This window comes from Arachis duranensis, chromosome 4 (genome assembly GCF_000817695.3).
Source record: "Arachis duranensis cultivar V14167 chromosome 4, aradu.V14167.gnm2.J7QH, whole genome shotgun sequence".
Taxonomy (NCBI): domain Eukaryota; kingdom Viridiplantae; phylum Streptophyta; class Magnoliopsida; order Fabales; family Fabaceae; genus Arachis; species Arachis duranensis.
In genome coordinates, this window is record NC_029775.3 from 93,471,237 (window position 1) to 93,484,878 (window position 13,642).

The window sequence follows — 13,642 nt, forward strand, 5'->3', positions numbered from 1 at the left end:
AGGGAAAGAAAAGAGATCTGTTATTGTCAGCCCTCTATCCTCTATATTAGGCTAAGGTGGCTATCAAGTAAACCTAGTAGAATCTGTCCTTGAATTTTTTCGTGTTTAGTCTGCAACCGATCAACCGTTAGAATTTCTGTCTTATTGGCCACTCTTGGCACGTTGCCATCAACTTCATTGTGTGGTATTGCGTAGAACAGGTTTATCCTAATAGTGTTTTCAAGCGTTCTCCTAGGTGAATAAAATTTATGATTCACTTGTTCCGAGGAAGAGATAAAATATCTCATTTTATTAGTAGATCAGATGTAGCATTAGTTCTATCAAACTTTATGAAAGGGGCCTAGCGATCTACAACCGAGTCTTCTTCACGTCGAAAACAGTCTATGACTCCTGGGATGCTTTTGATTCAATAATTCCTGAAAATAGGGCTAGCACGCCTAATAGGAAATTCGATAACAATAGATCAAATCCTTCTTTGCTTTTGCTCTATGATGCGGACACTGATACAGGACACGACACGATACGGGACACACCTATACGTGAATTTTAAAATTTTATATGACACGGAGAAACGCATAAATATAAAATATAAAGTATTTTTTAGATAAATCGTAATGATATTTTGATATTTTATTGATATTAAAATATAAATTAAATTTTACATATGTTAAGAATAAGACTGGACACGCTGACACGTGATAGTATTTAGGTGTGTACAGACGTGTCCGAAAAAGAATTTTTTATTATTTATTAAGACACGATTGTACACAGCAAAAACGCGTGTTGAATGAGTGTTCTGTCCAAAATATGTCTGACACACAGACACGGCAACTCAGTAAAGTGTCCGTATTTTATAGCTTTTGCTAAATATGGCATTCTATTAGAAATAGAGTTGTGCAAACACTATTTTTTTTCTCTGACTACGGGTGTGGTTCTTATTGTAAGTGGTCCCCAACTAAGTGGGACCCACAAGTTAAAAACGAATAAAAAAGGGAAGAAGTGACTAAAAGCCACCACAGGGAGAGAGAGTTTTAACACTCAATTTGAAAAAGAAAGAAAGAAATGAAGCAGGGGATTCGACAGAGAGAAGAAGAAAATTAGGGGGAAAAGGGCAGGTTTTTTTTTCTGAAATAAAATAAAAAAATTATTATTTCTTCAAACCCCATTTTTCAACTTTAATTTCTCAAATACAATTTTTAGAGCAATTTTGCGGCATTCTAGCGAACTCTGTAAAAATTATAGAGTTCACTTTACTCCGTCGAACTCCACTCAAAATTTTCAAAACCCACGTTTTTAATCCATATCATCGTCTCTAAAATAGTATATAGGTCTCCAAACAATATATAGGAGTATACAAAAAATACACAACCAACAAGTATGACTTCTTCAAGGATTTTTTAATTATAAATTAAAAAAAAGCCATATTTAAGAATGGCAACCATTATCATCGTCTCAAAAAATACACAAATACACCGAAATAAGTCATATTTAACAAAGATTTTTTTTAATTATAAATTAAAAAAATTATTTCCCAAAAATAAAGTACGACTTGTTTTTTGTGTACTCTTGTGCACTCTTATGTACTTTGGAGACGATGATAATAGTTACTATTGTTAACTTTCCAAACTCTATAAGAATTGGCTTAACGGCTTTAATAAAATAATAATTTAATTGCCCGAAATAGGTTTAAAAATACAGAAATGATATTTTGAGAATAAAAATGTGAAATTTGATTTCAATGAATTTTTCTGAGTTGGAAAATGTATCTTTTTCGAAAAGTTTTTGTAAAAATGCGTACTAGTGCTTAAGCTGGCAGCACCGGCTCTAGTCTGTCAAATATCACGTATTTTGGAAAATAAGATTTAGAAAATTGATTTATTGTTTTAAAAGAATAAAAATAATTTGGAATTGAAAACCGGGTTCTAATCTTAAAGGTTTTGACCCAAAGTAAGTCAAATGAACCAAAAACACTTAACATGTTAGACCGGGTCCAAGTGGGCCCAAGTCCAACATATAAATGCCCTAAGTAAGATGCATTCAGCCTCATTTTCAGAAAATAGAGAGAGAGAGGGACGGTGAGAAGAGAGAAGAGAAGAGGTTTGAGATTTTACTATTCACCAAAACCTTGTTTTGATCATAACTTGAGCTATGGATCTTAGATTGACGAGCCGTTTGTGACCACGTGAAGCTCTCGCTGAGCCCATTATTTCTTGAAAGTTTTGTAGGTAAGGAATCAAAACTCAAGCTCCAGTTTTCAGCCCTAGCTTCTGTGTATTTTTTGTTATAGTTTTTGAGTAGATTTTGTAGTTTTAGTTGTTTAGGTGATCTCTAGTAGTGGGTAATGGTCGAGCTTTACTCCAATCACTGTTGGATAAGGTAAGGAACCTCTACATCCTTTTGTTTTGGTGTAGTGTGAGCTCTAGTTATTAATGCATGGTTATGTTGTATGTATGAAGCTTGTTTTTGGAGTTGGTTGTGGCTTTGGTGGTTTGGAGCTTGGTGGAAGCTTGTTGGAATCAAGTTTGGTGTTTGAGTATATTGGAAATCAGCCAAAGTATGGTTTCGATTTTCTTTATGTAATATGTAATATTTCTAGACACTTAGGCTAGTTGACCTTAAGATAGGATTGAATTGAATGTATATGTTACTTGAATGTGAAATGTGATTTAGTGGTTGATATAATGTTGTATGGGGTGGATATGGTTGAGGAGTGATATTATATGTTGATGGTTGTTGATGTTGAGAAATTTGATGATGAATGTTGAGATTTATTATGGTTGTTGAGAGTTTTTGGTATTATTGATGATTGATGATGATTTATGGAAATGTTATTGATGAATGAGGAAAATTAGGAGTGGTTACGATGATTTTAGATGTTGAAGACTAATGATTTTGATGGTGTAGAATAGTGTAAATGAGAGGTTATTGGTGGTTGAGTTTGAGGAATGAGTGGTATGGCCTTTTGTATTGTTTTGGTAGTGTTTGAATTGTGAGTAGTTTGGTTTTGAATTGAGAGATTTGGTGAAATTAAGATTTTAAGGTTTTTGATGAAAATAGATTTTAGGCCAACTTTGACGGATCATATCTTGAGCTACAGTTTTTGAAATCTATTAAATTTTGTATCAAATTAAAGATAATTCAAAGAACTATAAAATATAAAAAAGAAAGAAAAAAAGATGAAAAAAACCTAATGGATTTTCAATTTATGCAAAATGCTTTTCTTTCAATTTCGTATAGATTTCATAGAAATCAGAGTTTTGTAGAAAAAGATATGACCTTTGGAAGTTGGTGTAAAAAATTTGAATTCTGTGATGTTGTAGAATTTTGTGATGTCGGGTTTTTTTGGGCACACACTACTGTGCGTGTGCTTTGAATAGTGGCTATGTTTTAACTTGTACGTATGCACAGCCTTGTGCGCAGACACACCCTGTGAGATTTTGAAAACGTATGTACGCACACTCGGGTGCGCACGCACACACAGGGAGATGCCTACAATTGAGAGCGATCGCACACCCTGGTGCGCACACACACCCTGCGAAATTCGCAAGTTGTGCGTATGCACAACCTCGTGCGCATGGACACTCTGGAAGGTATATTCTGTTGAGGGCGTTCGCACGCATCTGTGCGTGTACGCAGAATGGAAACTTTTACTTACTATGCGTATGCACACCTATATGCGTACACACACTTCTTGAAAATCCTTCTGGGCATGCGTACGCACAACCCTATGCATACGCACACTGCCCTGTTTTTCAAAGAAAGCCTTGTTTTTAACTGTTTTACCTTTTCGGCAAGCTTGTAAACTTCTGTAATGCTTATGTAGGATATCTTAACTTGTTTTTAGGCTTTGGAATATAGAGACTACCCCAAGTGAGTTTAACTAGATATTTTATGGTAATTTGTTAGAAGACGGAGGTTTAGGTTTCTGGTGTACGTGGGGATGGACTAGTTGGGTATCTGACGGTGTGCTATATTGATGATGAACATGTGACATTAAGGATGGATGATGAGTTTAAGACTTGGAAATGAATGATTATGGTGAATGGAATGAGTACAAGTGAAAGTGTGCTATGAGCAGTGGCCTCTGAGGTTGAATTTGTGAATATGATATGCATTGTTCTCCATCGTAGGGGCTGTGGCAGTCTCCCGCCTACATTCGGATGTGAGGGTTGAAGCTGGGCTTCTCACTCATATTTTTCACTCAAGAGGAAGGTGGTAGGGCACTCTCCCTCGGAACGTTTCCCTCTGAAAGGAGAAGGTGGTAGGGCACTCATCCCTCGGAATTATTCCTCCTGAGCATGCGTTTTCTCTCTGGTTGCAAGGTGGTAGGGCATTATCCCTCGGAATCATACGGCATCCAGAGGAAGGTGGTAGGGCACTCTCCCTTAGAATGTTTCCCTCTGAAAGAAGAAGGTGGTAGGGAACTCATCCCTCAGAATTATTCTTCCTGAGTATGTGCAACAGAGAGACTAATCCGGGAGTTGCCGACCGGATTATGTGTTGGGTTTGGAATTATAACCGACATGTGATATCATAGCCAATAGGACAGGCATTCATCATATGCATCTCTTATGTGCTTGGTTGCTTTGATTACTTGTGGTTTGCCTAAATGTGTAATATGCATACTTGCTGCTTTGATTACTTGTTATATATGAATACGACCAGTGTTTTACTTGCTTGCATTATCTGTGACTGTCTGGTGCTGAGGAGGTTAGGTAGGCGGTGACGATGGGATCACACAGAGGGTAGGTTGGTGAAGGCTGTGGGACAGCGGCGACTAGTTTTAGTTAGAAATCCCCTAAGTTTAGATACCCTTGTTTATTGTTTATGAGTTAAGTTATTTATTTTGTTTTAAGCTTGAATATTTGTACCGATGTGAAGTTTTAGGATTGCCTTTGGTGTCCCGGAACTTTACATCTTACATATTGGCACTGTTCCCATACTGAAAACCTCCGATTCTCATACCATATATTGTTGTTGATTTTCATATGCAGGTCATAATTCACCTCAATGAAATTGCGGATATGGTGACAGAGCGGAGTATGGTTCCTTCCTTGTTTATTTTTGTTTTACTTTTGTTATATTACTCTCACCTTTTGTATATTTAACTTTTTGCTTTAGAGGCTTTATGTTTGAAAAACTTTGAGAGATAGGTTATTGGGCTGTGTTAAACTTCAAAGTTCTTTTGTATTTCAGTTTGACTAGCCAACCTAAACTCTGCAGGTTGTGACTATTCCTCTTTTTGGTATTTCACACTTATATATATATCTTGTTTATTTTAATTATTGACTTGTGTATCTTGGAGCTATTGACGATCGGATTTCCTATCGGTAAAGAAATTCACAAAAATAATCGCGTTGTAAGTATAGCTTCTAAACCAACAGAAAATCCTTTCGTACAAACGTTTGGTTGTCACAAATAACAAACCCAATAAAATTTATAAACCAAAGTATTCAAACCTCGGGTCATCTTCTCAAGGAATTGCAGGGAAGTATGATTTATTATTGGTTATGAAAAATGATATTTTTGGGTTTTAAAAAGGTTTGAACAAGAGAAATAATTTACAGAAATTAATAAATCAATAGTAAGAAAACTCTGGCAAGGTATGAAAACTGGAAGTCCTATCCTAGTTATCCTTATCAATGGTGATGAGAATTATATTTTTGCTACCACTAAGTCAACCTCTAACTATGAAGGTAAATCAAGTGGATAAATCAAATTAACACCTAAAGTCCTAGTCAACTCGTGAGGAAAGACTAGAGTTATAGAAATCTAAATCAATTAGCAAAGATATCAATTATCAATCACGATGAGTTTGACAACTCAAGAGTTACCAATTAATCAACCAAAGCCAAAAGAGAAGAAAATCTACTCGAATGAAAATAATTTGGATAAAGCGAAAGTATCAATAACATAAATTAAAGAAAGCAATCATAAGTCTGAAATACCTCAAATTGTATTAAATAGAAAATCAATCTAAACATAAAGAGTTCATAAACTAAATTGAGAAAAAAATAAAAGGGACATTAAACCTGGAACTTAGAATCAAAAACAAACAAAAGGAAATAAAATTGAAAATGGAACGATCATACCACGATGGGTTGTCTTCCACCTAGCACTTTTGGTTAAAGTCCTTATGTTGGACATTTGGCGAGCTCCTTGTCATGGTGGCTTGTACTTGAACTCATCTTGAAACTGCCACCAACGCTTGGACTTCCAATAAGCTTCAACATCTCCAAATAAATTCACCAAGCATTGATGAAGTCCTTCACAAGCTTTGAGCTCCCAAAGTTGATCCTCATATATTCTCGGATCCCAAATCTTGTTTCGACACCCGTCCTCAAGTTGATCATCATTGTTCCAACTGGGTGGCAAGCAATTTGAATTCTTACTGAAGCAGCCAAACAACATCCAGGACCCATTCAATTGAGCTCTGAACCAATACTTGCATTTAAACCTTGAGCTTTTAGCCATAATGAACCTAGGATTGTGTTGCCCACCACTAACCATCTTCCTCTTACTCTTAATGCCACAAAGAGCTCTAAGTTGACCATCCGTCTCCAGTAGCCCATATTCAAGTGGGAAGGTAAAGGTCAAGGATAAGAATTTTACCCACTTGAACGTTGTGTTGGACGGTAGTGGCCGTGGGAGAGGTGTTTCTAATGAACTTGCAAGCTCCACTCCCTTGTGCTCTTCTTTGACATCTTTCACCTCTTTGCAAGCTTCTTCAATTTCAACCTCTTCCTCTTGGTAGCTTTCTTCCAATTCAATCTCTTCTTCATTGCTCACAAAGGGCATGGGAGGTTGTGCCTCTTCTTCTTGAATCTCTATCTCTTGATCAACCTCTTCCAAGTCTTCAACTGTGATATTCCTTGGAGGTTGTACACCCTCCTAAACATCAAAGTCACCCGTCTTGTAAAGAGGCTCTATGACTTGACTTTTCCATGGAGGTTCAGTATCTTCTAAGTCTTCGACCACTTCTTCCTCTTTAACGATTACAGCTTCCTCCAATTGTTCCAATACAAAGTATGCTGCTCATTGTCTACCGGAGTTTCTAACTTCTCCTTCATGCTGTGTTCTTCAGTAGATTCTCCACATGAAGCCATGGGAGTTCCTTGAGTGTCCAGATGTCGGGAGTCTAGTCGGCTTATCGCTTGGCCCAGTTGTTGAATGGTTGCATTGAGTCGATCCATTGTCTCCTTGAAACGATCCTTTGACTCTTGTTCCACTTGGCTATCATAAGTAGGATCATAGTGCTCTTGGATTGATGGATATGGACATGGTGTATATTGAGGTGGTGGTTCTAGATATGGCTCATATGGTGGTTGATATGGTGGATAAGGGTTAGGGTCATATGAAGGTGAATGGTGAAAAGGGGCCTGTGAGTATGGTGGTCCAAAGTCATGTTGAGTAGGGGGTTCATAGGCATATGGTGGTGGTTGTTGATAATCAAAAGAGCGCTCACCATAGCCATTGCCTTGATATGCATCACAGAACGGATGTTGATAGTTCATTGGAGGTGGTTGTTGCCATGAGGATTGATCAAATCCTTGTGGCTCCTCCCATCTTTGATTGTCCCATCCTTGATGCAAGTTGTCATTATAATCTCCTCTTCCTGCAACATAATTGTAACCAGACTCATAGCCAAAGGGGTGAGAGTTCATAATAGTAAGAGAAAATAAAAACAAAAACTAACAAAAAGAAAATATTTTGAAAAAGATATGATTTTTGAAAAAAAGATAAGATAAGATTTTGAAAAAGATATGATTTTTGAAAAAGGATAAGATAAGATTTTGAAAAAAAGATAAGATAAGATTTTGAAAAAGATATGATTTTTTTTAAAAAGATTTGAATTTTGAAAAATAAGATAAGATAAAAAAATTTTAAAATAAAAATCTGAAATTTTTTTTGAAAAATATTTACAATAACCAATAATAAGGCACATGTTTGCAATTCCCCGGCAACGGCACCATTTTGACGATCGGATTTTCTGTCGGTAAAGAAATTCACAAAAATAATCGCGTTGTAAGTATAGCTTCTAAACCAACAGAAAATCCTTTCATACAAACGTTTGTTTGTCACAAGTAACAAACCCAATAAAATTTATAAACCGAAGTATTCAAACCTCGGGTCGTCTTCTCAAGGAATTGCAGGGAAGTATGATTTATTATTGGTTATGGAAAACAATATTTTTGGGTTTTAAAAAGGTTTGAACAAGAGAAATAATTTGCAGAAATTAATAAATCAATAGCTAAGAAAACTCTTGGCAAGGTATGAAAACTGGAAGTCCTATCCTAGTTATCCTTATCAATGGTGATGAGAATTATATTTTTGCTACCACTAAGTCAACCTCTAACTATGAAGGTAAGTCAAGTGGATAAATCAAATTAACACCTAAAGTCCTAGTCAACTCCTGAGGAAAGACTAGAGTTATAGGAATCTAAATCAATCAGCAAATATATCAATTATCAATCACGATGAGTTTGACAACTCAAGAGTTACCAACTAATCATCCAAAGCCAAAAGGGAAGAAAATCTACTCGAATGAAAATAATTTGGATAAAGCGAAAGCATCAATAACATAAATTAAAGAAAGTAATCATAAGTTTGAAATACCTCAAATTGTATTAAATAGAAAATCAATATAAACATAAAGAGTTCATAAACTATATTGAGAAAATAAATAAAAGGGACATTAAACCTGGAACTTAGAAGAAATTGTAAGTTGAAATAATAGGAAATCCTAAATCCTTTAAGAGGAATCCTAATCCTAATCCTAAGAGAGAGGAGAGAACCTCTCTCTCTAAAAACTACATCTAAATTATGAAAAGTGAATTATGAATCTTCTATGTTGTGTTGAATGAATGGATGGATTCCCCCACTTTATACCTCTAATCTGTGTTTTCTGGGCCAAAAACTGGGTCAAAATAGCCCAGAAATCACTGATTGCGAAATCTGCGACGCTGATTTTTGTCACTACGACGCGTCCGTGTGGAGCACGCGTTCGCGTTGCCTAGCTGTATGGCCACTATGGAAAATTATATACTAAATCGAATCCCCGGGTGTTAGCTTTCCAACGCAACTAGAACCGTATCATTTGGACTTTTGTAGCTCAAGTTATGACCATTTGACTGCGAAGAGGCCAGGCTGACAGCTTTGGCAATTCCTTCGGTTTCTTGTATTCCTTCCACTTTTGCATGCTTCCTTTCCATCCTCTGAGCCATTCCTGCCCTATAATCTCTGAAAATACTTAACATACATATCACGGCATCGAATGGTAATAAGAGAGGATTAAACATAGCAAAATTAAGACCAAAGAAGTATGTTTTCAATCATAGCACAAAATCAGGAAGGAGAATGTAAACCCATGCATTTAGTATGAGTAAGTGTATGAAAGATTGATAAAATCCTCTCAATTAAGCACAAGATAAACCATAAAATAATGGTTTATCAGCTATCTACAAGGTTTATATGTATTATGTCTTGTCTTGTTCGTGCTTACGCGTTTAGTTATCGTGTGTGAACGCTTCGCATTTTGTAATTCCACTTTACGCGAATTCGAGCTTTATTCCTTCATCGGGCTTCTAGTTATATAAATTTTTGGACATATATTATATATTATAAGCTTTAGAACTGTTGTGGCACTTTGTTATTCTTTGCTTTACAGCTAGAGGTAAGGCTTAGGGTAATAGAGTGTTACATCTAGTGGTATCAGAGCTAAGTTCGTCCTCATGAGCCTGAGGAATGGACCAATTGTGCTTCGTTGCACTCTCTGGTCATTTTTCTTTCATGTTATTTAGGTTATCTGTTTGTAATGCATAGCATGCTCGTTTGTGAGTGCCTTTGGGGATAATTGAAGCACGAGGCTGGAAATATTGAGACTGATCACCTCGATATCGATTGTTTAGTGTGAAAAGGAAACTCGAATGGCAACTCACGGATAAGGTCGATCACGTTAACGGAGAGGTAGCGAGGATAACTAACCTAGCCTAAAAGTTACGAGTTCAACATGTTCCAGAAAAATCTGTTCATGGAGTTTGCGACATATCGGTTGATGGGTGCGGCTTAGCACTAGTGGCAATGGAAGTAACGACGGATGCTTTTGTGGTTTTTAACTATGATTTTTAGTTTCTAACTTGTTTGGTCTTGAATCTTGTTGAAAAAGTTTTAAAGCTTAAAATGATTTTGAAATTTGGTTTGAAACTTTTGGTTTAAATGTTTTGGTTTTGAAACTAAGTCAAAATTCTTGGTTTAAATGATACGACTTAAAAGAAAAGTGAGTTTTATTTTATGATTTTGTCAAATTTTTGCTTTTGTTTTGTAATTTAACTCATCGAAAGGGATTCAAATTGAAAAACTATGATTTAAGGAATTTAACGAATTTAAGAAAAATCATGATTTAAAGTAATTGAGTTAAGGATAAATTATTTCTGACTCTTTTGAAAAGTTTAAACAATGAACTAGTTTAGATTGAACTTGTTTTGAAAACTTTGCAAAATGTTACAAAATCGATATTTGGTTTAAGAAAAAAATTTTGGATTTGTAATGACGTTAGTCAGAGTGACGCAGCAGAAGGCGAGAGGGAATATCGACACGGTAGAGCGCTTTGGGGAGGATATATCGCTTAATTCGAATTTTCAAGGGCAAAAATTTTATTAGGAGGGGAGAATGTAAGAACCGGCTTAACCGCTTTAATAAAATAATAATTTAATTGTCCAAAATAGGTTTGAAAATATAGAAATGATATTTTAAGAATAAAAAGGTGAAATTTGATTTCAATGAATTTTTCTGAGTTGGAAAATGTATCTTTTTCGAAAAATTTTTGTAAAAATACGCACTGGCGCTTAAGCCGGCAGTACCAGATCTAGTCTGTCTAGTATCGTGTATTTTGGAAAATAATATTTAGAAAATTGATTTATTATTTTAAAAGGACAAAAATAATTTAGAATTAAAAATCGGACACTAATCTTAAAGGTTTTGGCCCAAAATGGGACAAATGGACCAAAACACTTAGCAGGTTGGACCGGTCCCAAGTGGGCCCAATTCCAACATATAAATGCCCTAACTAAGAGACATTCAGCATCTTTTTCAGAAAATAGAGAGAGGGGGACGGTGAGAAGAGAGAAGAGAAGGGGTTTCAGGTTTTACTATTCACCCAAACCTTGTTTTGATCATAACTTGAGCTACGAAGCTCCGATTGACGAGCCGTTTGCGGCCATGAGAAGCCCTCGCCGAGCCCATCATTTATAGCTAAGCTTTGTATGTAAGAAATCAAAACTCAAGCTCCAATTTTCTGCCCTAGCTTCTGTGTGTTTTTTGTTATAGTTTTTGAGTGGATTTTGTGGTTTTGGTTGTTTAAGTGATCTCTAGTAGCGACTAATAGTTGGACTTTACCCCAATCACTGTTGAATAAGGTAAGAAACCTCTATATCCTTGTGGTTTACTATAGTGTGAGCTCTAGTTATTAATGCATGGTTATGTTGTATGTATGAAGCTTATTTTTGGAGTTGGTTGTGACTTTTGGTTTGGCTTCGGTGGTTTGGAGCTTGGTGGAAGCTTGTTGGAATCAAGTTTGGTGTTTGAGCATATTGGAAATCAGCCAAGGTATGGTTTCAGTTTTCTTTATGTAATATATAATGTTTCTGGACACTTAGGCTAGTTGATTTTAAAATAGGATTGAATTGAATGTATATCCTACTTGAATGTGAAATGTGATTTAGTGGTTGATATAATGTTGTATGGGGTGGATATGGTTGAGGAGGGATATTATATGTTGATGGTTGTTGATGTTGACCAATTTGATGATGAATGTTGAGATTTATTACGATTGTTGAGAGTTGTTGGTATTGTTGTTGATTGATAATGATTTATGAAAATATTATTGATGAATGAGGAGAATTAGGAGTGGTTATGATCGTTTTTTATGTTGAATAATAATGATTTTGATGGTGTGGAATAGTGTAAATTGGAGGTTATTGATGGTTAAGTTTAAGGAATGAGTGGTATGGCCTTTTGTATTGTTTTGGTAGTGTTTGGATTGTGAGTAGTTTGATTTTGAATTGAGAGATTTGGTGAAATTGATTTTTTAATGTTTTTGGTGAAAATGGATTTTAGGTCAACTTTGACGGATCATATCTTGAGCTACAGTTTTTAAAATTTATTAAATTTTGTATCAAATTAAAGATAATTCAAAGAGCTTTAACGGTATAGATTTTGTAGAAATTGGAGTTTTGTAGAAATAGATATGATCGTTGAAAGTTGGTGTCAAAAATCTGAAATTTGTGATGATGTAGAATTTTGTGATGTCTGGTTTGTGTGTGCACGCATACTGCTGTGCCTGAGCTCTGAACATTGGCTATGTTTTAACTTGTGCGTACGCATAGCGTTGTGCGCACGCACACCCTGTGAGATTTTGAAAACGTGCGTATGCACACTTTGGTGCGCACGCACACACAGGGAGATGTTTACTGCTGTGAGCGATCGCACACCCTGGAGCGCACACACACCCTGCAAAATTTGCAAGTTGTGCGTATGCACAACCTCATGCGCACGCACATGCTTGAAGGTGCATTCTATTGAGGGCATTTGCATGCATCTGTGCATGTACACAGAATGGAAACTTTTACTTATTGTGCGTATGCACACCTCTATTTGTACGCACACTTCATGAAAATCCTTCTGGGTGTACGTACACACAACCCTATGCGTATACACACTGCTCTATTTTTTAAAGAAAACCTTGTTTTTAACTGTTTTACCTTTCTGGCAAGCTTGTAAACTTCCGTAATGCTTATTTAGGATGTCTTAACTTGTTTTTAGGCTTTGGAACATAAAGACTCCCCAAGTGAGTTTAACTAGATATTTTTTGGTAATTAGTTAGAAGACGAAGGTTTAGGTTTCTGGTGTACGTGGGGATGGACTAGTTGGGTATCTGACGACATACTATATTGATGATGAACATGTGATATTAAGCATGGCTGATGAGATTAAGACTTGGAAATGAATGATTATGGTTAATGGAATGAGTATGAGCAGAAGTGTGGTATGAGCAGTGGCCTCTGAGATTGAATATGTGATTATGATATGCATTATTCTCCATCGTAGGGGCTGTGGCAGTCTCCCGCCTACATTTGGATGTGAGGGTTGAAGTTGAGCTTCTCACTCATATTTCTCGCTCAAGAGGAAGGTGGTAGGGCACTCATCCCTCGGAATTATTCCTCTTGAGCATGCGTTTTCTCTTTGGTTACAAGGTGGTAGGGCACTATCCCTCGGAATCATGCGGCATCCAGAGAAAGGTGGTAGTGCACTCTCCCTCAGAACATTTCCCTCTAAAAGGAGAAGGTGGTAGGGCACTCATCCCTTGGAATTGTTCCTCCTGAGTATGTGCAACCGAGAGACTAATCCGGGAGTTGCCGACCGGATTATGTCTCGGGTTTGGCACTATAACCGACATGTAATATCACAGCCAATAGGATAGGCATTCATCATATGCATCTCTTATGTGCTTGATTGCTTTGATTACTTGTGGTTTGCCTAAATGTATAATATGCCTACTTGCTGCTTGGATTACTTGTTATATATGAATACTACCTGTGTTTTACTTGCTTGCATTATCTGTGAGTATCTGGTGCTGAAGAGGTTA